Below are 24624 nucleotides of genomic sequence, written 5' to 3' on the forward strand. Positions count from 1 at the left end.
TGGAGGAGTATCTATAGTACCTAGATATATTGCTCAAAATAGCATATTTCAGTTGTCTACTTCTTAGGAGGGGGGAATATTTTTAAGATTATATACCTTGTTTATAAAAAGTGATGTAACTCATTATTAATATTAAGTCCCAAAGTTGTAGCCCGTAGGCGGCAAATCCATCCTGCCTCTGCCTTTCTCAGGTTCACTTCTCTGTTGCCTCCTCGAGGTGGGTTCTTTATGTGTTCCAAGGCATGGAACCATATGTCCCTTTTCTCAGGATGTTGTTCCTGGATGTGGACAGCTATTGGATATTTGATGTCTCTGTTTTTAATTGCTCGTACATGCTCTTGTATCCTGATTTTTAGGCTTCTGACACTGCTGCCCACATAGATTTTACCGCAAGCACATCTCAAAACATATACTGTATGGGTTGTGTTGCAATTTATGAAGGTTCGTATTGTATAGCTTCTCTGAGTATTGTATTTGAACTCAATCTTTTTATTGAGTCCAATCTTGCAAACAATACATGAACCACAAATGTGAAATCCTACTGGCCTACTTGGTAGCCAATTTTTAGATGAGGGTGTGCTATTGGTGTTGGTTACACAGCTTGGACATAATTTTTTCTTTAGTGTTTCACCTCTCCTGTAAACAACTCTTGGCTTGTCTGGAATAGTTCCAGCTGGCATTGGTCCAGATTTGAGTAGGTGCCAGTTCTTACGTAGAATATTATAGATGTGATCACTATATGCGTTATATTCTGTTATGAATAGCACTTCATCATTTTTATCAGGGCTCTTTGGTTTGGGTTTGAGGGTGGACTTTCGATCTATCTGAAGAGCCTTTGATTCTGCTTTTTTTAAACATTGTTTAGAGTATCCCCTCTCGGCGAAATTGTTTTGAATTGTACTAAGTTGTTTTAAAAAATTTGGGTTTTCACTACAGTTTCTACGAGCCCTGATCATTTCTCCGTAAGGTATTGCATTAATAGTGCTCTTGGGATGTGCACTCTCAGCATGCAATACACTATTGCATGCTGTGGATTTCCTATGGATGTCGCTGTGTATTCTATTGTATTTTATATACAGTCTTAAGTCAAGGAAATCAATTTGCTTCTCAGAGTAATTCATGGTCAATCTTACATTGAACTGATTGTTATTGAGATATTCAAGATAGCTAGTTAAATCCAGGACACTTCCATTCCAAATTAATAGAATGTCGTCTATGTACCTTCCGTAAAATATTATGTTATCACTCCATTTTCTGGAGCCTGGTCCCCAGGCATGCTCCGCCTCAAACAAGCCCATAAACAGGTTTGCATAAGACGGAGCAAACCGGGATCCCATGGCTGTCCCCTGCTTCTGTAAGAACCACGTGCCATCATGCAGGAAGGCGTTCAGATCCAAGATCATGCGAGCCATCTCCAGTAGCATGATGGTGTGTCCTAAGTTCCTGGCATTCCGTTTATAGAGGAAATATTTTAGGGCTCTTAAGCCACAATCAGTTTCAATGCAAGTGTACAGGCTTTCCACATCAAGTGTGGCAAATAGTAGATCTGGGCTGTCCCAAGGGAAATCTTCCCGTTTACACAGAACATCACCGCTATCCTTCAGATAAGCTGGTGAATTTTTTACAAAGGGCTGTAGATATTTATCGACATATTCATCAAGGCGTTCTGTTGGCCCTCCATTCCCTGATATTATTGGCCTCCCGGGGGGAAAACCTTCCCCCCCCTTATGGATTTTTGGAAGTACATAGATGCACGGAAATCGAGAGTCTCGTGCTTGTAAGTATCTATGTTCAGTGTCAGACAGTAATCCAGATTCATGCCAATCCGCTAGACGCGAATTAATATTTTGCTCAATTTTTTTGATTGGATTTTCAGTCAATTTCATGTAACAGCTTGTGTTTCCTAGTTGTCTATCTATTTCTTTTAAATAGTCGGAGCGGTTCATGATGATAATATTCCCACCTTTGTCAGCCTCTCGAATGACCAGGTTTTTATCGTCCTGTAGAGCATTGATGATATCTCTATCTTTTTTGGACATGTTATAGGTGTGCTTGCAATGCGAGTTAGGGCCATGATTATCCTCAAATTGATATAGCTGTTGTGTAACTTTGGTGTAAAAATCATCGATGAAAGTGTCCTGCGGTCTAATAGGTACAAATTTTGATTTTAGTCTTAAACCACTGTCATTGCTGACATCCTCAATTATGTCCAACATATTGGCTGTGTCTATAATGTCAATGTTGTCATTTTCCCCATCCATAGTTGCCAAAAGATGCGTTGCATTTAAATCATTAATAGACATAGTCGACAGATTTGTTTCAGTACGCAGGACATCACATACAACAGATTGTTGCTCAAAAAAATTCTTTAATCTCAATTTTCTTACAAAATGATACAGATCAACATGTAGATCGACAAAATTGCAAGTATTGGTTACACAAAAGTTAAGGCCTTTTTGTAATGCAGCAGTTTCTTCATTAGAGAGGACTCTATCCGACAAATGAACAACATGTAATTGGTTTGAAACACAGAGATTGTTAATATCACTTCTTATTTTCTCAACTGGGTCTTGCTCTGTAATCTTGTTTGCACTCCTTGTTTTCTGTTTCCTCCCTCCCCTTCTGATTCTGAATTTGCGTTTTTCATTTTGTTTCCCAGCCTGTATCGCTGGACCTCTTTTAAAAAAACAGAAGATCTAGAGGTGTTCTGGTTACTTGTTCCTTCACCCGGATCGCTATCAATAGAGGACAGGGAGGTACTGCTTGAGGATACACTAGCTGTTCTATTAGTACTATTCTGTGCAGTAGCTGGTTTTGGTGTGACATCATCATATTTTTTGGAGAAGGTGAATATGCGCCCATTGGCATAATCTTTTTCATCCCTCAAGATTTTTTTCAACTTTTTCTCTTTCAAATACACTTGATATGCTGCCAGTTCCGTTTTTAGGATGTCATAGTTTTTAAGTGTTGCATCCTTCAAATTCATATCCATTATTTCCTTTTAAAGTTTAGAAATCTCCTCTTTTATCTTATTCACCTTCCTTTCGGCATTAGTTATAAGAATCCTCATCATACGATAGGAGGCGTCATAAAGACCCTCCTCCCAGTCGTCCAGCAGATCTTGTTCCAAATCCTCAACGTTTGGAAAGATGAGGATTCTGAGTCCTCGGGGTATTTTCTTATACTCGATGTATTTACGCAGGGTCGCCCCATCCCACCACTTGGCGAGTTCCTGTTTTTTTAACTTCTCTAGTTTATAGAATTTTTCTTTTAGTCCCTCATTCTTAGGAGCTGAAACTTTAGGAGCACTTGCGCTGGGACCTTTGGATTTAAATAGGTCACCCAGCATCTCTTCCTGCTTGTCATCAAAATCCATAATGTGAGTGGATAGTGCTAATTTAGCCCAATAATTTAGTATTATAGACACAGAGCACAGGGGTTTGAGGCTATGCAATATTGCACCTATCCACTAGTGTCACGTTAATATCTGCAACTTTTAGGTGCTAAGGACAGGAGATCCAGACCCCTAGGTCTCCCTGAGACTAAAAAATCTCAAACATACACAATTTGACACAATGTCCAGCACTCTACAGAAGTATGAAAATGATCTATTTCTATATGGTATAATAACCAAGAAAACAACAATATTCTTTATGGATGAACACCATATAGTGGCAACATTTCATTCATTCAATCCAGGTAAGTCAAGAATCTTCAATGGTTGAGTAGTAAGGTCTTTATTCTGTTCAAAAAAGCATGGATTCTATCTTCATAAAAACAATGTTGTAGCCGGTGCCGACGCGTTTTGTCCAAAAGGACTTCTTCAGGGCTACAAATAACACATATATACACATTAATTACAATTTATACATTTATACAAATTTCAAAGTCTATTTTTACTATCAAATATTTTTAAAAAAGATCAAAAGAAAACGTTTTATTATATATATACACTATTTACATACTTTACATTTGTGCGACTTTTTGAGATCAAAAAAAGACTCCATTGAAGACCACTTTTCTTACAAAGTTTCCAGTTTGTTCTAATTCGGGACTAAAAGATTTTTATATATGTCCTTTCCATAGGGGCACAACCATTTATCATAGATTTTACGGTACGGTGGGCAGAACAGAACTTATTGTCAAAGCTGGAATGAGCAGTAAGAACAACATTTGGGCAAAGATAATAACAAATACTAGGATAGGCACTTAAGAACACCATTAGGGTAACCATTATTTTCTTTGAGCAGGAGCGCACTTTTAAAGTAAGCTTGACATTTCCCTTAAAAAAGATTAGTCCATGGCATTTTTTTCGTAACATCAGAAAAGTCAAAGAAGCTCTGCCACTATGTCTGTACACATTATGTTCTAAACATTTCAGCATACCTTGATTTTCTATTCATTACAAATTAGATAAATATCTGCAATATGTCTTACCAGGTAAGTCACTGTCTTTATCTAATCGGTCGCTTCATCTAAGGAGTTGTCTGCGAGTTACTTTCTCAGCATGGTTTCACAAGCATTATGTTAAATATCTAAGAAAAAATATGTATACAATTTGTTTAGATTGGAAATGTCCCTCCTTAGTTTCAATTAAAAGCTCTTTGTTTCAAACCAATTACATGTTGTTAATTTGTCGGATAGAGACCTCTCTAATGAAGAAACTGCTGCATTACAAAAAGGCCTTAACTTTTGTGTAACCAATACTTGCAATTTTGTCGATCTACATGTTGATCTGTATCATTTTGTAAGAAAATTGAGATTAAAGAAATTTTTTGAGCAACAATCTGTTGTATGTGATGTCCTGCGTACTGAAACAAATCTGTCGACTATGTCTATTAATGATTTAAATGCAACGCATCTTTTGGCAACTATGGATGGGAAAATGACAACATTGACATTGTAGACACAGCCAATATGTTGGACATAATTGAGGATGTCAGCAATGACAGTGGTTTAAGACTAAAATCAAAATTTGTACCCATTAGACCGCAGGACACTTTCATCGATGATTTTTACACCAAAGTTACACAACAGCTATATCAATTAGAGGATAATCATGGCCTTAACTCGCATTGCAAGCACACCTATAACATGTCCAAAAAAGATAGAGATATCATCAATGCTCTACAGGACGATAAAAACCTGGTCATTCGAGAGGCTGACAAAGGTGGGAATATTATCATCATGAACCGCTCCGACTATTTAAAAGAAATAGATAGACAACTAGGAAACACAAGCTGTTACATGAAATTGACTGAAAATCCAATCAAAAAAATTGAGCAAAATATTAATTTGCGTCTAGCGGATTGGCATGAATCTGGATTACTGTCTGACACTGAACATAGATACTTACAAGCACGAGACTCTCGATTTCCGTGCATCTATGTACTTCCAAAAATCCATAAGGGGGGGAAGGTTTTCCCCCCGGGAGGCCAATAATATCAGGGAATGGAGGGCCAACAGAACGCCTTGCTGAATATGTCGATAAATATCTACAGCCCTTTGTAAAAAATTTACCAGCTTATCTGAAGGATAGCGGTGATGTTCTGTGTAAACTGGAAGATTTCCCTTGGGACAGCCCAGATCTACTATTTGCCACACTTGATGTGGAAAGCCTGTACACTTGCATTGAAACTGATTGTGGCTTAAGAGCCCTAAAATATTTCCTCTATAAACGGAATGCCAGCACCTTAGGACACACCATCATGCTACTGGAGATGGCTCGTATGATCTTGGATCTGAACGCCTTCCTGCATGATGGCACATGGTTCTTACAGAAGCAGGGGACAGCCATGGTATCCCGGTTTGCTCCGTCTTATGCGAACCTGTTTATGGGCTTGTTTGAGGCGGAGCATGCCTGGGGACCAGGCTCCAGAAAATGGAGTGATAACATAATATTTTACGGAAGGTACATAGACGACATTCTATTAATTTGGAATGGAAGTGTCCTGGATTTAACTAGATATCTTGAATATCTCAATAACAATCAGTTCAATGTAAGATTGACCATGAATTACTCTGAGAAGCAAATTGATTTCCTTGACTTAAGACTGTATATAAAAGACAATAGAATACACAGCGACATCCATAGGAAATCCACAGCATGCAATAGTGTATTGCATGCTGAGAGTGCACATCCCAAGAGCACTATTAATGCAATACCTTACGGAGAAATGATCAGGGCTCGTAGAAACTGTAGTGAAAACCCACATTTTTTAAAACAACTTAGTACAATTCAAAACAATTTCGCCGAGAGGGGATACTCTAAACAATGTTTTAAAAAAAAGCAGAATCAAAGGCTCTTCAGATAGATCGAAAGTCCACCCTCAAACCCAAACCAAAGAGCCCTGATAAAAATGATGAAGTGCTATTCATAACAGAATATAACGCATATAGTGATCACATCTATAATATTCTACGTAAGAACTGGCACCTACTCAAATCTGGACCAATGCCAGCTGGAACTATTCCAGACAAGCCAAGAGTTGTTTACAGGAGAGGTGAAACGCTAAAGAAAAAATGATGTCCAAGCTATGTAACCAACACCAATAGCACACCCTCATCTAAAAACTGGCTACCAAGTAGGCCAGTAGGATTCCATATTTGTGGTTCATGTATTATTTGCAAGATTGGACTCAATAAAAAGATTGAGTTCAAATACAATACTCAGAGAAGCTATACAATACGAACCTTCATAAATTGCAACACAACCCATACAGTATATGTTTTGGGATGTGCTTGCGGTAAAATCTATGTGGGCAGCAGTGTCAGAAGCCTAAAAATCAGGATACAAGAGCATGTACGAGCAATTAAAAACAGAGACATCAAATATCCAATAGCTGTCCACATCCAGGAACAACATCCTGAGAAAAGGGACATATGGTTCCATGCCTTGGAACACATAAAGAACCCACCTCGAGGAGGCAACAGAGAAGTGAACCTGAGAAAGGCAGAGGCAGGATGGATTTGTCGCCTACGGGCTACAACTTTGGGACTTAATATTAATAATGAGTTACATCACTTTTTATAAACAAGGTATATAATCTAAAAATATTCCCCCCACCTAAGAAGTAGACAACTGAAATATGCTATTTTGAGCAATATATCTAGGTACTATAGATACTCCTCCAATATATACCTGTATTCACACTGAATCAACAGCTAGCAGGTTGGAAGGAGCGTTATATAGATACTTAACTAGAAAACATAAATCCATCCATGCTCCATAAAAATATAGCATAAAATAAAAAAGTAAGGTTTATAAATAATTTGCCCATAAACAGGCATGGCTAATATATCTAATGAACAAGACAATATTCGCAAAAAAAAGATCTTCGAATATAATACATGACAACATCTTTTTATTTATCTTGAAAGAAACATAAATAGCCACTGTTGGACATCGATGATACCATAACGTAAACCCTTCCAAGATGGTGTCAATCTAATCCGGCATGCAATACTAGTATATGCCCGGAACGCTCGTGACTCACCAGTTTTTTTAAACAACTATCGGCATTATCGATCGCTAATAAACAAGGAAACATTAATAATTATTATCTCCCCCAACAAATGTTATCTTTCTATCACTTGCCGTTAAAATATGGGTAACTGCAAGGGAGGCTTCGCCTCATTTCCATGCATGAAACGAGACCATCTCAAAATGGCGACCGTCATTTCATGCATCAAACCGAGTATAACACTGACAGGTTTAGATGCATGAATAAACAAACAATAAATTTTAAGACAAAACTGCATAAAATAATATTGTTTTGTCTTTTCTGGTAGAGCTATTTCTTACAAAAAATCGCCATACCCCCCTTGAATAACAAAGCAGTTGGCTACACTGTAAGATGGCGCCCATGCATTAATGCGAAGGGTGTCGTCCCTCCGAGAAAACGATCAGCTGTGCTCAATTAAGAGATTAGAGTGGGCTATTTAAACCGAGGAGAAACCAGACCCATTTGTAAGCGGATGGGGTTACGATGCCATGAAGTTCGGGATCCACGTTTCACAACAAGTAAGTGCGAGGGAAATACTTTGCCAGATGCGCCTAGCATTAGAATCAAATTTGTGACGCCCTTTAATTTAATTTATGAAACCTAAAAGATGCGAGTCAGGGATTACAACCTTGTCCCCTTTGATAAAAAATGCCTTTGATAGCGATATCTCTGGGAAATTAATTGGTTTCTTAAAACAGTTGATGCTAACTTTCAATTAATGAATGTTCAGGGATTGCAACCTTATCCCTTTTGATAAATAATGCCTTAGACAGCGATATCTCTAGGAAATGAATTGATTTCTTAAAACAACTGATGCTAACTTTCAATTAATGAATGCCTGAATTTTTACGGAATTAACAACAAATATGGCTTATTTAGCAAATAGAAACCTGCCAGGCCTAGGTAATCTAATGGTGGCTACGCAACTATGTATTGTCTAGCTCCAAGCGCATTTTAAATTATGCAAATGCTTACAAATCTCGGTTTATAATATAAACTAAACGAAGTGCATATCATTTCCCTTAATAGTGAGTTGGACCTACGATAATCCGGCTCAGTAGAGACCTTTACTAAAGACAGCACGAAAATACTTTTCAAAGATACGGGACCCCTAACGAAAAGACTATACTTACCGATTACAAGGTAGGCTAATATTCAATGCAATAGCTGACAACTATTTGCCTAATAATAAATACTGTACGAGAGTTTGCTCATTTGTGCACCAGCTTTTAATTGAAACTAAGGAGGGACATTTCCAATCTAAACAAATTGTATACATATTTTTCTTAGATATTTAACATAATGCTTGTGAAACCATGCTGAGAAAGTAACTCGCAGACAACTCCTTAGATGAAGCGACCGATTAGATAAAGACAGTGACTTACCTGGTAAGACATATTGCAGATATTTATCTAATTTGTAATGAATAGAAAATCAAGGTATGCTGAAATGTTTAGAACATAATGTGTACAGACATAGTGGCAGAGCTTCTTTGACTTTTCTGATGCTACGAAAAAAATGCCATGGACTAATCTTTTTTAAGGGAAATGTCAAGCTTACTTTAAAAGTGCGCTCCTGCTCAAAGAAAATAATGGTTACCCTAATGGTGTTCTTAAGTGCCTATCCTAGTATTTGTTATAATCTTTGCCCAAATGTTGTTCCTACTGCTCATTCCAGCTTTGACAATAAGTTATGTTCTGCCCACCGTACCGTAAAATCTATGATAAATGGTTGTGACCCTATGGAAAGGACATATATAAAAAAAATTTAGTCCCGAATTAGAACAAACTGGAAACTTTGTAAGAAAAGTGGTCTTCAATGGAGTCTTTTTTTGATCTCAAAAAGTCGCACAAATGTAAAGTATGTAAATAGTGTATATATATAAAAAAACGTTTTCTTTTGACCTTTTTTAAAAATATTTGATAGTAAAAATAGACTTTGAAATTTGTATAAATGTATAAATTGTAATTAATGTGTATATATGTGTTATTTGTAGCCCTGAAGAAGTCCTTTTGGACGAAACGCGTAGGCACCGGCTACAACATTGTTTTTATGAAGATAGAATCCATGCTTTTTTGAACAGAATAAAGACCTTACTACTCAACCATTGAAGATTCTTGACTTACCTGGATTGAATGAATGAAATGTTGCGACTATATGGTGTTCATCCATAAAGAGTATTGTTGTTTTCTTGGTTATTATACCATATAGAAATAGATCATTTTCATACTTCTGTAGAGTACCACACAGGAAAGTAAGCTCATAACCCCGCTTACTCTTTCCGACTTCACATTTTTAACAATACCAGCCAGTGTTTATTAAATAGTTTTTGTATCACTAGGCCAGGTATTTTTTAACATCACCTTCATATCACTCCTGACCCCACTGACACTCACTCCAATTCACTCACATAGCACCCACATTAAAAAGGGGCTCCAGCGTAGTCGCTTGTCGCAGCACTGCCCCGTCCGGCAGCCGGGCGGGAAGACCCCGATGATGAAGCATGACACCAAGGGCCCTTTTGGTGTGTGAGGGGTATTTTAAACAAATGTGTGTATTCCAGAGTCATCAGGATACATACAAAAAAAAACCCTTGAGGTGGACCCTCTTGATTACAGTTACAAACAACAACCAGGACATACTTCAGATTATTACAGCGTTCCAGCTGAATATAATCCATTTGCAATACTTCGAAAGGTGCAGTAGGTATTGCAATTTTCCTGCTGGAGTTCGTGTCCCTTTTCCTGGATTGTATTTAAGACAAATCATGCAGGTCTGTACCACTCTCTTAGCTGTGCTAGTAATCTATGGATGCTCCCAAACTTGCGTAAGCAATTTCACAATTGCCGAAGCTCCAACATGTGCCAGCTCATGTGCCATCTGAACCATAGGTTGTACGAAGGCTGTGGGTAACTTCCACTTATCCATCTGCTTATTCCTCCATCGTCCAATTCTCCATCTTTGGACCATTGTTCTCGTTCTTTCTCAGTAGCAGTCTTTTGCATTTCTAATACTTTTTCCCTAGCATCGTGCCACCGTTCAGCTTGTGACTTCACGACATACATTGAAGTAGAGCCAGGCTGCATCGCAGTTTCACGTGCCACCCGATCTACAAAAGCATTTCCTTGTCCCACTTTGTCTGTCACTTTCTTGTGTGCACTGCATTTCACTATAGCTATCCTCTTAGGGAGCGTCAGTGCAGTCAAAACGTTTTGTACTAATTCTCCATACATTATCTGTGTTCCATTTGATGTCAAAAAGCCCCTTTCCTTCCAGAGCAGGCCAAAATCGTGCGCTACTCCGAAAGCATAGCGACTGTCTGTGTAAACATTCACACATAATCCTGCACTAAGCTCACAAGCTCGTGTCAACGCTATCAGTTCTGCTGCCTGAGCTGATTTCTGTGGTATGCGTGCTGTCTCCACTATCGTGTCTAATGTAGTAATTGCATATGCTGCGGAAGTGGTTCCGTCTGGTAACTTTAAACAGGACCCGTCCACCCACGCTCTCTATCCACATCTGTAAAGGGCGTATCTTGTAAATCAATACGACCCTTTGTCTGTTCCTCAGTCACAAAGACACAGTCATGTGTCTCTTGTGCCTCAGGCTGAGTCTCTGGGAAGGGCAACAACGTAGCTGGATTCAGTGTTGCTCATCTCTTCAAAGTTATGTGAGGAGCCAACAATGTCAGCTCGTATCCTGTCAGACGGCCACTAGTTAAATGCTGCGTCTTTGTCTGATTCAAAAGGGCATCAACAGCATGGGGGACCAATACCAACAGCTTATGAGATAAGACTATCCCTTCACTCTGACGTATTGACACAGCTGTTGCCGCAACTGAGCGAAAATACCCAGGCAACGCTCGAGCAACAGGATCAAGTACTGCCAAGAAGTATGCCCAAGGGCGTTGCTTATCGCCGTGCATCTGCACTAACACTGATAACGCGCATCCATCTCTCTCATGCACATACAATGTAAAGGGCTTTGTGTAATCAGGGGTACCTAACACTGGTGCTGAACAAAGGGCCTGACATAATTGGTGAAAAGCATTCTCACATTCATCTGTCCATGGAAGGGGAACTGGAGTATCCTTTGTTAGTAGGCCTAACAGTGGTTTAACTATGTGTGAAAACCCGAAAATCCACTGTCTACAAAAAGAGGTAAGACCCAGAAAGGCTCGAACTTCTTTCTGTGTGGAGGGTACTGGTGTGTCTAAAATGGCTTGAATACGATCTGGTGTGAGTGCACGCCCCTCCTTAGACAAAAGGTGACCTAAGTAGGTTACCTTTGGTCTACAACATTGCAGTTTATTTTTCGATACTTTGTGATTGTGAGATGCCAAAAAGGTAAGCAAGGACAAAGTGCACTGTTCACATTGCTCAGGGGTGTCGGCGGCCAACAAAATGTCGTCGACATATTGTATAAGCGCCACACCGTCGGGTAAAACAAAAGAATCTAATTGTCGTTTTCATGCCTGACTGTAAATACTGGGGCTCTCAGTATAGCCTTGAGGAACTCTACAAAATCTGTACGATCTATTATTCAACATGAAGCCGAAAAGATATCGGCTGTCAGGATGAATAGGGATCGAAAAGAAAGCGTTCTTCAAGTCTATAACAGAGAACGTAGTTGCAGTTGGCGGGACCAAAGTAAGGAGTGTCGTAATGTCGGAAACCACTGGGTATTGAGGTATCACTATCTTGTTAACCTCCCTTAAATCGATAATGAATCGATAAATCCTGGTATCAGTATCTTTCTTCAAAATCGGTAAGATAGGACTGTTACACACGTTGTATGGAACTTCTTCAACCACCCCTACTTTATTCAAGTCCTGCACTATCTGTATGAGCGCCTCCTCCCCCTCCTGTGATATCCGATACTGAGGCAGGCATGGCAGCACAGCTACCTCCTTTACACTGATGTGCACCGGAGGGATAATCATTTGTCCCACGTTGGTATCGGATGTGGCCCATAAAGATTCAGGCAAAGAGGCCAGTGCAGCCTCTACAGTAATCATGTACACCCTTTCTGTCGATGGATAATTATCATTCAAAATAACACGTACTCCCTCAGGGGAGCATCGTATCGTGGCCCGAAAATATTTGAGCATGTCTAGGCCCACAATATTATCAGGAGTTTTTGGGGAGAGTAGGAATGGACATGCTGCAGCAAACTGATCTACATAAAGTTCAAGAGGTTGTGATAGTGGGCTAACAGAAAATGTTCCATTGAACCCTATGGACGTAATTGTTGAGCCAGACAGGGGAGCCCTCGGAACCAATTTTTTAGACAAAGCGCTACGAGTAGCTCCTGTATCAACCAGGAACCGATCAGTAGAGCCCAGAACATGTGCTGTAACATAAGGACCCCTCTGATCTACTGGCACTTCAACTGGTTCCTTACCCCATCCTACGCAATCCTATGCATACTGTGAATCGTGCTGCTCGGGAGGTGCATAATCAGAAATTTGGTACTGATTTTGTTGATCAAAAATATTGGACCCATCTCGGGATCGCACATTAGATTCACAACTAGCTCGATCATTCGAGTTGCCTCTAGGGCCTCCAAAGTTTCCTCTACCCCTCATAGACCCTTGCCCACGCTCCTGTCGCTGAGCGCGTAACAACTGACACTCATTCGCCCAATGGCCTTTCTGCCTACAATACGCACATTGATCCCGGGCCAAATCAGTACGGCCTGAAGGAACGCTAAAAAAATTCCTGCCGCCCCGATCATTACCTCTACGGGGCGGCCTATATACTTGTGCTAACATAACCTTTGTTTTCAGATCTTTAGATTTCTTTTCCTCACTACCCTTCCTTCGCTTCTAGTCCCTCGTAATACTGAGCCATCGTCAGGAGGGATGCTGGTGTCGAAGTTGTCCAAGAACTTTCACTCGCTTTTAATCGAGCTGCTATGCTTGGTAATAAATTTGAAACATATTTATCAACAAAAAGGTGTTGACCCGTGTCGTCCGTAAGTGATTGACCACTAAAATCATGAAATGTTTCTTCAAATCGTGTGAAAAAATCTGAAACTGATTCATCTACCTTCTGCTTACATGACGCTAACATAGTCCAATCAATCTTTTTAGGGGGAATAAGCATTTTTAATTTAGTTACAATAGCAGCGGGGAGGTCTAAGATGGATTGAGGCGGCTTCTGTGCTGGTTTTCTCTCCCTGTCCTCATCCTCAAGATCCCTCCATCGAGCTTTGAAGACCGGAAGATCATCAACCTTTCGTATTGATCTCCACATATCTGGGGGTAATATAAGCCTGAAAAATAAGTCAATGTTGGCCAAAGTCATTGTACAAGAATTCAAAGCCCCCTCAACTTCCTCATAAAAGGCTGCGGGATTCTTTCGTGGGTCAGGTAATGCTGCCTTCAATGCCATAACATCAGCCCTATTCCAAGGAGTATAAACCCAATTATAAATAAAATACCCTTGAGCATCAGGAGACCCTCTATCCAAACTAGTACCCGCTCCTTTAGGAGGAACATATAAGGGTGCCGCCTCCCGCATTGGTTTAGCATGCACTGCGTCGATCTTATCTGAGTAAAAGATGGACGACTGCTTCCCGCCGCCAGCCGGATTCAATTGCTCCTCGCCAGCTTTCTGTTTCCGTGCTGCGTCCCGTAGCCGAAACATGTCATCCCACAACGCAAATAGCCGTCGAATCGCAGCGGGTACCTGAGAAGGAGAAAAGAGACCTTTACGTAATTCTTTAACATCAGCTATCACCTCGTCTGATTCAAGAACTTCAGAGTATTTTCGAAAGGCTGGCACTATTTCACTAGCGACATAATCAGTAAAATATAATTTCTCCCTATCTTCCCATGACTCTAGTTCTGCCAACAAGTCAGTGAGAGTAATAGAATCTTTGTTAACCCGATGAGCAATCTTACGAAGCTCAGCCTTACGCTCAGTCGATAGCATAGACCGCGTATCCACTTTCTGTCCGGGCGGTTTAGGATCTTGATCTCCTCCACTCGAGGCAGACGGACCAGCGTACGGCGGTGGTGAACGATCTAATAACAAAAAATCATCATCCGATTTATTAAGGACAGGATAGAGAGGCTGACGAACAGGGTACTGGCCAGATATTTGCAACCAACGTTCTTTCTCCTGTTTCTCTTCTAATTCCTTTGCTTCGCGCTTTTTCGCCTCATGTGCCTTCTCACGCTCACTCTTTCGCTGCTCTTTCTCAATCAATGCTTGCTCACGCTTCTCACGCTCTCGTACCTCTTTCACCCACATTCGTATACATTCAAACATATCTTGCCTCACTCGCCGCTTACACATACATTGCTCCACATACTCAATTTTCCACAAATCAAACGATCCATACATAGGCCATCGCAACTCAGGATCCTTCTTTGTATATTTCCTCCACAACGTGCTGTACATTATGGGGGAAAGACCAAATTTGACATACATATCTCTATTCAGCGTCCCCTCTGGGGGGCCGGCTGTGATTCTTCAAGTACCAACCGGTCATTTCCAAAACAACAGCATCACTTACGGAGATTGCTAAAAACAGGCATGTCTGAAAAAAAACAATGCAGAATATGCAATATTATGATCAAATGGCACTTAAAACGTTGCGCCGCTCAAAATCACAGGTCAGGAAAAATATCCCCACATTGCCCGCCTATATGGGTTTCAACTCATATATAAATTTCACAGGATCAATAATATGACTAGTCACTACCAAACAATCAAACAATTCTGTCGGGGCAAGCGTATAAAACTGCCTTGCCAAACAAGACTATCAAAGGCTCGGAGCAAGGATCGTACAACGATTCTTACCAATCAAGAGAGCTCCAGGTTCCAACTGCCAAGTTCCGAATTTGCCCAAACGGCCACTACGCGGCAAACTGACAGAAGAGGTCTCAGTCGATGACCGGCGCCTCCCAGATTGTCAGATCGGAAGGGAAGGAAGAATACCTCGGGATGCCAGGACTAAAGGCGCCGTTGGCAGTGATCACGTCCCCGGCAAGGTTCCAATCCTTCGTCACGACCAGTCCTTCGAGCATCCGAGTCACCGATGAGCCCCACGTGATGGGCGCCTATTGATGAATACAGGCCTCAGCAAGGCCCGTGAGTACTAAAGGGTGCGCCCTTCTGTATGCAAAGTCCTCAGACTATATAAGAAATTGGCACGGAAACTGGAAATACAAAAATATAGTTTAATAAACCTTTAAAGGTGGTACTACAGCCCACACAACACTCTACAGTATTGTACAAGGTAGCACAAAGAACTCGGACATGCGGTCCCCTTTTATACACAAAGAAGGGGCTCATAAGTGGGCGGTTACAGCTCAAGAGCATGATTTATGACCTTATATGGACATTTCTTAAACATGATCGATACATGGGTGGAGTTAACGGTTCCCCTCTAAACAGAAACAGATGTTACACGCACTGGGCATGCGCTAGACAAGCTGGAGCTATTAATAGCCTGTTGCTGGGCAAACTCCAGGGCTGATCGTCAGTGAGGTAGGACTTGCCTCGTGGCGAGCACATGGCGGAGTGTAGCATTTAAGATGGACGCCAGAAAACAAGATGGAGTCCGGCCGTACTTTCAAGTATGAGCGGGAAAAATACAATGAAGACACAATAGCATGTCTTCAGCGAATGCTTAACATTATGGCTGTTTTATTTACAACACCCCGGGCGCTTGCCCTCTCTCCGTATCTCCTTGCTACCACATATTTGCAGACAAAATGGGATTCTGGTTCTGCCACTTCCTGAAACTCGGTTAGTAATGCCGCCCGGCGTCTCATATCCACAGTGGTCCAAGACTCCGCCTATTTGCTGGTGTTCTTCTTAGATCCTTAAGTATCCCTGGGCCTTTGGAAATGCAAACACCCCATTAGTATGATTTAAATGCTTCCCATAGCGTGGCCTTTGGTGTCCAGCGACCACCAGTGCTTGATCTGACAAAGTGTGTGGTAGGTGAGTTATCTCATGCTGACACATGACTATGCTGGGGGCAAAAAGCCAATAGTCCAGGCGAGTCCATGTTTTGTGAGGGGCTGAATAAGGCGCATATGCTGCGTTCTCTAAATGTAAGTGTCGCCATGCATCTGTTAACTGATATACCTCCCTCAAAGTAGTCTAAGTATGCCTGGCCTCAGGTTTTGCATCTTGAGTTGTGGCTGTACTGTCTAGGTGTGTGTCTAATTAGATGTATAAGTTGCCTACAAAGCATACTTTAGCCTGTGAAATATCGATTCAATCTGCAGCTGGCTGCAAAGCTGGGAGACACTTGAGGTGGTAAATGCGTCTCCTGAAGAAATGCTACATCTATCTGGTGGCGCTGTGAATCATGCAATACCTGTTTACATGTACGTGTTTCATTAAGCCTGCATACATTCCAGGATATTAGTTTGATACTTTCTGTGTGATTGACTCTACCCACCATAATTATCATTTAAGTATAATTTGCACTGTGGACCAACAGTGAAATTGTGCAATTCTAAGATATATCTGCAATCATAACATGAAAATTAATAATTTATCTCCCTAACCCTAACCCACCCCCCTCCCATTCCATTATTGCCTTCGTAGGGGAAATCACTTCTCCCAAACATACTTCCAATAATGTAAGTGTGTCTAAGCACGAGGGGGAGGCAACGCTACACCTACTCCCCAGTTGAGATAATTATTTTAGGAATGAATAATTGTGTCTGCCGTGGTGGAAAACAAGCTAACTTTTACACTGTAATATGCAGCACAAACAGTGCTTATTGGGGCCCAGTGATGTGATTAGTTTGTCAGCTAGTGGAGAACAGTTCAACACTCATGCCAGAGTATGGTACATGGACGGATCTTTCCGAATGGGAGGATGTTCCGGCTTGCTTTGCAGTGCTGCGAGATTTTAGGAAGTCCTGTACAGCCACGGGTGAATCAAAGATCCGGGATCTACCATCTACATCCACTTCAATCTGGCTGGGTATAGCATCCCATATCTAATGCCTTCCTTGGCAGGGCACTTTTGACCGAGGCTAATTTCCTGCGAGCCTCCTGTACAATGACAATGAAGTCTGGATATAGTGCAAGTGATGAGCACTGCAATTCCAAGGCTTTCCTGTCTCGGGCCATATGCCAGGCTGTGTCTCGATCTTTAAAATTAAGAATCTGTGCCAAAATGGGGTGGGGGTCAACCAGGGTTAGGCCGGGGTCCCAGGGTTCTGTGCGCCCTCTCTTCAACGAATGTTGCCATAAAGGATTCCGGACCAAACAGGTCGATCAGGTGGGCCACAACAAATCCATCCAACTGGCTAGTGTTCGTGAATTCCAGGACCCCTTCAAGGCGTATGTTGTTCCATTGTCCCCTGGCCCCCAAACCTTTATTCTTCATTGCGACGGTTTTAAGTATCTTCTCCATCCTCTCCAGACATTTAGTGGCTTGCACGGAGCCGTACTCGAGGTCCGAGATCCTACCCTCTGCAGTTTCCAGCCTCCCGTCATATTGATTCAATCTTTACCCCATTTTGTCCAGTCTTTTATCCAGCACGTCAAAGCGTGTGTTCATCGCTTTGAAACCAGCCTGGAGTTCTGCCATGAATGCATCGCTGTCTTGTGGCTAATTCTGCGGTGGTGCATTGGTGTCCCCACTCTCTGCCATGTTGGCACCGGTGAACTCAGTCCCCCCACCAACTTTATCAAATGTCAATTTCCGTTGTTTGGGGTCACCTTTGCCCATATTAAGCCAGGGTGGGCACTTACGTTGATTAGGTGAGATATATCAGCGCCATTGTCTAGCGCTGACCACGTCTCAGCGCTTCACCGACTCTCAATGAGGGGAACTGGGGCTTTCTTTGGTCTGTAATACTGTCACTCTCCCTCTATGTTGGACCTCCGTCCTCTGTTGCCACCCTTCATACAAGGTACAGGATCATTGACACCAGGCCCAATTCATTCTGCAGCTGTATACTCCAAGTCCAGGTGTTTTTACTACATACTCACCCGTTGAGCAGCATAGAGTGTCCATTCAGGACAATGTGATCCCCAAGCCGGGTTCCAGATGGTCTTTGCCCGTAGGGGGTCTGGGCGTGCCTCAGTCGTGGCAGCTCATTGAGTCGAGCGGATTTGGGGAGGGGGCCGCAGGTAGTGATGCAATTTGCCCCTATCCGGCCGAATAAACAGCCCCAGACTCACCCGTGACTCTCTTCACTGTGAGGCCTCCAGATGAACGCCGAGCAGGTTCGTCCTCACACTGGTGCTGCTGCTCGCCGATCCGTGCCTTTCGCTATGAGCTCCACTGTTGCTCCATCCGGTGAGACCGCTGGATGGGGTGCTGTTGTTCATGCGCACTGTTATCTTGCCGTCCATCCCCAAGCGGGACGAGGTCAGCGCTTGGCCGCTCGATTTTTATGCTGCACCGCAATCAAGTGCCCAACTTCTGCTGTGTTCAGGGCCCATTACGCAGCTCCTCGTTCCCACCGATGCTGCACTCCGCTTACATTTCTTTTTGCGCATCGCTGCCGTGCCAACCACTTCCGGTTTATTTCTGTGTCCCAGCTGCCAAGGATGATTCGCCATTGCCGTCCAGACGGCCGGACCTTCGGGGAAGTCGACGGAGCTCCAGAGCTACGCAGCCTTCTTGGTAGTAGCTTGGCCACACCCCGCCATTGCTGACATTTTATGTTCACAAGGTGTACTATTAAATGCAGTATCAAGGTTCCTCTTTAAAGAAAATATCTTGGGCATGTATGTTTGGTTGTATCAAGCAATATCAACCACAATAGTATTGTGTGTACAAAAATGTTGTGGTATCGATGTTTTACTTGTAACGTAATGAAAAAAATATTTTAGTAAAAAATGTCAAATAAGCGTGTCTAAATAGTTCATTATTAACGTTACAATAATTTGAACTAAAAGTTAAATTAGTTTTTTAATTAAATTAAAAAAATAACATAAAATAAAAGAAACACATTCACTTGTTAAATTTGATTTCTTAAACACATATACCTGTATAAAGTAAACATAATTAATATAAAATAAGTTTTAATGTATTTTAAATCACAGCACAATCATTAAACACACAAACATTAATTAATACAAATTTACCATAACTTTTATTTTTTAAATAGAAAAAAAACAAACGTATAAATATTAAATATTTTAATAAAATGTATTTAAATCATTTACATTTATTCAGCCATGATAAATAATAATTAAAATATGTTAAAATTAATATTTAAAAAGCTAAATAATAACACACTTAGTCAATAATTTAAGAAACAAAACACAATAGTAAATTAATTTAAAGAACTAAAATATTTTAAAATATATGTCATTTCAAGCTAAAGTTCCTTCATGAAAACGAGGCTGAATTTAAAAAGAACAGTGTTGTTTTATTGAAATGTTTGTTTTACAGTGACGACTGCCTGCTCCCCAACAAACTATTTTACATTCATTTTTGTGAATTCATAAACAAGCCAACATGGGAATTGGTAATTTTTCAATGTTTTGAAACTGGATTTCATTGGGCAGACATCAATACATTGCATAGCGATTTGGTGTTTGGAAGGGACACCTCTAACATGCCCCATCCAAATACCGAATCAGAGTGGGGTCTCATTACAATTAATGAGTAAATAAAAACATATATTTTCCTAAAATGAGATTAGCATAATTTCAAACACATTTTTGTGTTTTCAGAGGCTGAATATGAGTGTATGTGACCATAGAAATGCCTGTACATGGGGCCCGTGACCTTGTAAAGTTTTTTCTAGCTATAAGCCACAAGAACTGAATCACACAGAAATGGTGGTTGGGACTGTAAAGACATTCTGAAATTATTTGTCAATCAGTAGTCGGTCAGACTTTTGAAACTGCTCTCTCACTCACAGCTCAAAGTGCTAGCAGAATCTGAGAAGACAAGATGACTGCTTTTGAGTTCACCTTAGAACAAACTGAGGACTGTTCCTGAATTTCTTCGAATTTTTGACTCAGAAGGGTACACTGGGCCTAATTACGGTGAAGGTCCCAACATCGCAATAACAATGCGACTACATAGAAAAATGGGAGAATCTGTTCATCCCTGCACCGCGTGGCAAGCACCTCAAGGTGCCTGCCATGCAGTGCAGGGATTTACGTGTACCCTCAACCCCCAACCGGAGGTCGCAGGATGAAGGGGGCCCACTAGGGGCCCCGAATGTCGCTTACCAACCATTTCTTTATTGGAAAGCCCAACATGGAAAACCGTTTGAAAACCTACATCGTAATCCCTAAGGCGGAAACACCATCTATAGGGATTACAGGCTGGTCTCCTATTGGCCGACGGGCTTTTAGAGCCCATTCGAATCCAGCTGGAATGAGAGACCGGTTTCAGTTTTGACCACCTGCATTCTAATGCAGCGGTCGAAACTGAAATCACGCTGAGGCTGGGAAAGCCTCCAGCCTGTGGTCAGAGGCTTTCCTACCCTCATCTTAATGAATGCCTAAGGGTCAAAAAAGGTCATCTGCTGACCCGAGAAGAGAATACAGGATACCTTTCTCATCGAAACTGAAATCACGCTGAGGCTGGGAAAGCCTCCAGCCGGTGGTCAGAGGCTTTCCTACTCTCATCTTAATGAAGGCCTGAGGGTCAAAAAAGGTCATCTGCTAACCGAGAAGAGAATACAGGATACCTTTCTCAGAAAACCATCAAGACCATTTGTACCCATTATACTTCAAAATGATTCCTTCTCCTTTAATCCGTCTCTCTCTCAATCCTCAGTTTTCCATACTTCATTCTGCAAGTTCCCTAAACTCTGTGGCTTTGCGTCCTCCATGCACTGCCAGCCCTTCTTTCAGGCAGCGACTAGAAGTGACTCCTAAGACTGCTCTCTTCTGTAGCCTGTCAAAGCTTTGCTGGAGGTGCCTTGTCCTGATTTATTGGTACAGAGTTTGGGGTAAAAAAGAGAGAAAGTGCAAAAAGTGTAAAAAATATGCTAGTCTTGCCGCATGAGTGTAAAGGAGTGAGGAAGTCAGGGGCTGAAGGCAGACAGAAAAAAGTTCCTCTAGCTGTAGTCTGCCTTTTTTTTCTTAGCCAACTAAAAAGATGCCCTGTAAGTCATCCAACTTACAGTGTAGCTCTTTCTTTTTAAAAAAACTTTATTAATCGGTTTTGATCATAGCATAGCAATAGAACCTTAGCTGTTCACAGTCATTGGCAGAGCAGTCATAAAAAGTGCTGCAGAGTATATAATAACAATATAAAGTTTGGCTTGGTAATATCAACGATTAAAAGAATAAGGGCAAGGATACACGCAATGAACAGAAATCACAAGCTCTATGGCCACCTCCCTTCCTCCAATCAGCCTCTCCTGTTGCTTCCTCAGTGTGATCACAATCCCATTAAAACCCATTAATCACTGACTGGACCATGTACAAATAGGGAGTCGAGAGCTGCTAGGCCAGGAATAATTCAGGGCGACAGATGATGAATGAGTAGTAATCAGCATACCCCATCCCAGTAGGGGTGATGCCCTGTTCCAATAATGTGTCAGACTTGTGGCGAATGGACTCCACATATGCCCTGTAGGGACCCCAAATGTCTTTGGGGTGAGAGGAGCTAGGTAGGGTATTGGAATAAACCTCACTATTGACGTTACAATATGCTAGACCAGGGGTCTCCAACCGGTCGATCGCGAGCCACCGGTAGCTCGCCGAGACCCTGTGAGTAGCTCGCAGAGTGCTGCTCAATTTAGTAGCCCATTAGTTTTATTTGGGCTTTTTAGGCTTATTTCCGTGTCTTTTGACCGCCCTCACCCAACACAGCTGCTCCAATTAGATTGTACTTAATTAGCTGGGGTGGGGCGGGCCGAAGAGGAGGACATTCCTCTCCTGCAGTCTCGTGACAGGGCGACAGAATCTCGTGAGGACTGTTACGGCTTTACGCCGGCACGCGCCCCCTGCCTTTTCATTACTGGCACCGCACTGTCCATTGTGCGAGTGCGGAGATCAAGCAGGCGTGGCAGGGGGGAGCATTGTGGAGCTGTTTGCAGGCCAAAAGAACTGCCGGGACCCGCGGGTAAAACCTTCCACACCAGATTAGCAGCAGGTAAGCCACAACACTCTTAGTTAGGTCATCCAGGAGGGGACTTTGCAGCTGGTGTTTGCACCCCTTCCCCCCCCCCCACACACACACACACCCTCCTCCCCCTTTGCGCAGGCTGGGCTCGGGCACTATCAGCTCTGAGACCACAGCAACGGCGGGACAGAGCTAGAGGGGGACGGGGGAACCAGAGTGAGACTGGAGCAAAGCAGGTCAGGATCAGGTATAGAGATCCGTAGTCCACTCGGGACATATTCCGAGCCCAAACCCGCACTGAGTTAATGTTAAGGCGGGACAAGCACTCGTTTACACGGCCGAACCGGCAACACAGCGGCATACAAGGCGATGAGAAGAGGAGACTTCACCAGCGCCAATCCAATAACAAGTGTATATCTGGCACAGAGCTTGGCCTTTGCGATTATGAATGATGCTGCACACCTGTTGACTGACTTTGCCAGCATGATGATCAGTGTATTTGCGCTACTATGGATGTCATCACGGCCAGCAACCAAGATCATGACCATGAGCTGGGGAGAGATAGAGGAGCCGGAGAGAGACAGAGAGGGGCCGCTGGAGAGACACAGTGAGGGGCAGGACAGAGAGGGGCAGGAGGAGACAGTGGTGCCAGGGAGAGACCGGGGTGCTGGAAAGCGAGTGAGAGAGAGAGAGGGGACGCTGGACTGAAAGAGACTGCGAGGGGAGCTGGGGAGAGAGAGTTGGGGCGGAGAGAGACAGTGAGGGGCAGACAAGAGAGGGGCTCAAGAGAGACAGTGGAGGTGCAGAGATACCGTGAGAGGCAGGACGGAGAGAGGCCTGGGGGAGAAAGATGGGACAGGAAGAGAGAGGGGGGCTGGGGAGAGACAGTGGGGATGGAGAGACACAGAGGGTTCGACGAGAAGATTGTCGAGATTTCACCGACAGACTGAGGGCATAGACCGGGAGAGGGGAGGGGGGGGGAGGAAAGAGTGAGGGTGAGACAGTGAACAGGGCTCAGGACAGGAGCAAGGGCAGGATAAGGGCAGTGTAGGGTTAGAGAAGGAGCAGGGAGCATGGGCAAGGTGCAGTAACAGAGAGCATGTCCAGGAGCCAGGACAGAGTGCAGGGGTTGGGACAGGGAGCAGTGGCAGAAAGGCAGACATGTTGGGCAGAACAAGGGACAGGGGGGGAGTGCAGCGATAGAGGACAGTGGTGAGCAGGGCAGGGTGCAGGGACCTTAGCTATGGATATGCAGCGAGTAGGGAGTGGGACAGAGGCAGGGTGCTGTGGCACAGAGCCGGACAGGCAGGGGGTACCGGAAGCACGGAGTGAGAGCAGGGGAGGACAGAGAACATAAATAGGGGACAGGGTGCAGGGGGCGATTGCATGGGCATGGAGCCAGGCAGGGAGAGGGCACCGGAAGCACGTGGTGAGATTGGGCAGGAAATATTATGCTGATCACCTCCCCATTATGAACAGTTAACATCGTAATGGTGGGTTTTATCCTGCATCAGACTGGGCATGGTCATAGTAATGGCCCTACGGACGGATCACATGAACATTCGCACAAGACCACCCCGAGAAGGAGCAGAGCACCAGTATGTGAGTTGCCTTCATTCATGTTGTGGGGGACCTGGTGCAAAGCGTTGGGGTACTGGTGGCTTCTTACGTCATCTACTTAAAGCCAGAGTATAAAATTGTGGATCCCATCTGTTCGTTCCTCATCTTCTCCATCCTGGTCTGGGGGTCACACTATTCTAGCCATACTGAGGGATGTGCTGCTCGTACTGATGGAAGGGACTCAAGGGGCGTAGAGTAGACTTCAGTGCTGTGAAGGAATCTCTGCTGCGCATCCCGAGACTGAAGGCGCTGCACATCCAGCCCATCTGGGCACTAACTGTATCGCAGCCAGTGCCATTGGTGCACATTGCGATCAATGAAGATGCTGATGCCCAGGTATTGCTCAAAGAAGCCAGCACCCAGTTACAGAGCAAATTTAACTTCCACACCACGACAATCCAGATTCCACATTGAGAACTACTTGGAGGATATGAAAGACTGCTCTGAATGTCGAGACCCCTCTGACTGA

The 24624-nt window shown here is 42.9% G+C and overlaps 1 pseudogene; it reads left to right on the plus strand.

Annotated features, from left to right (window-relative positions):
* The first annotated feature begins 4917 nt into the window (after positions 1 to 4917).
* LOC147727062 (proton-coupled zinc antiporter SLC30A2 pseudogene) lies at positions 4918 to 24624 on the plus strand (annotated as a pseudogene).

The sequence above is a fragment of the Lissotriton vulgaris genome, chromosome 3_1 (genome assembly GCF_964263255.1).
Source record: "Lissotriton vulgaris chromosome 3_1, aLisVul1.2, whole genome shotgun sequence".
In the NCBI taxonomy this organism is placed as follows: Eukaryota; Metazoa; Chordata; class Amphibia; order Caudata; family Salamandridae; genus Lissotriton; species Lissotriton vulgaris.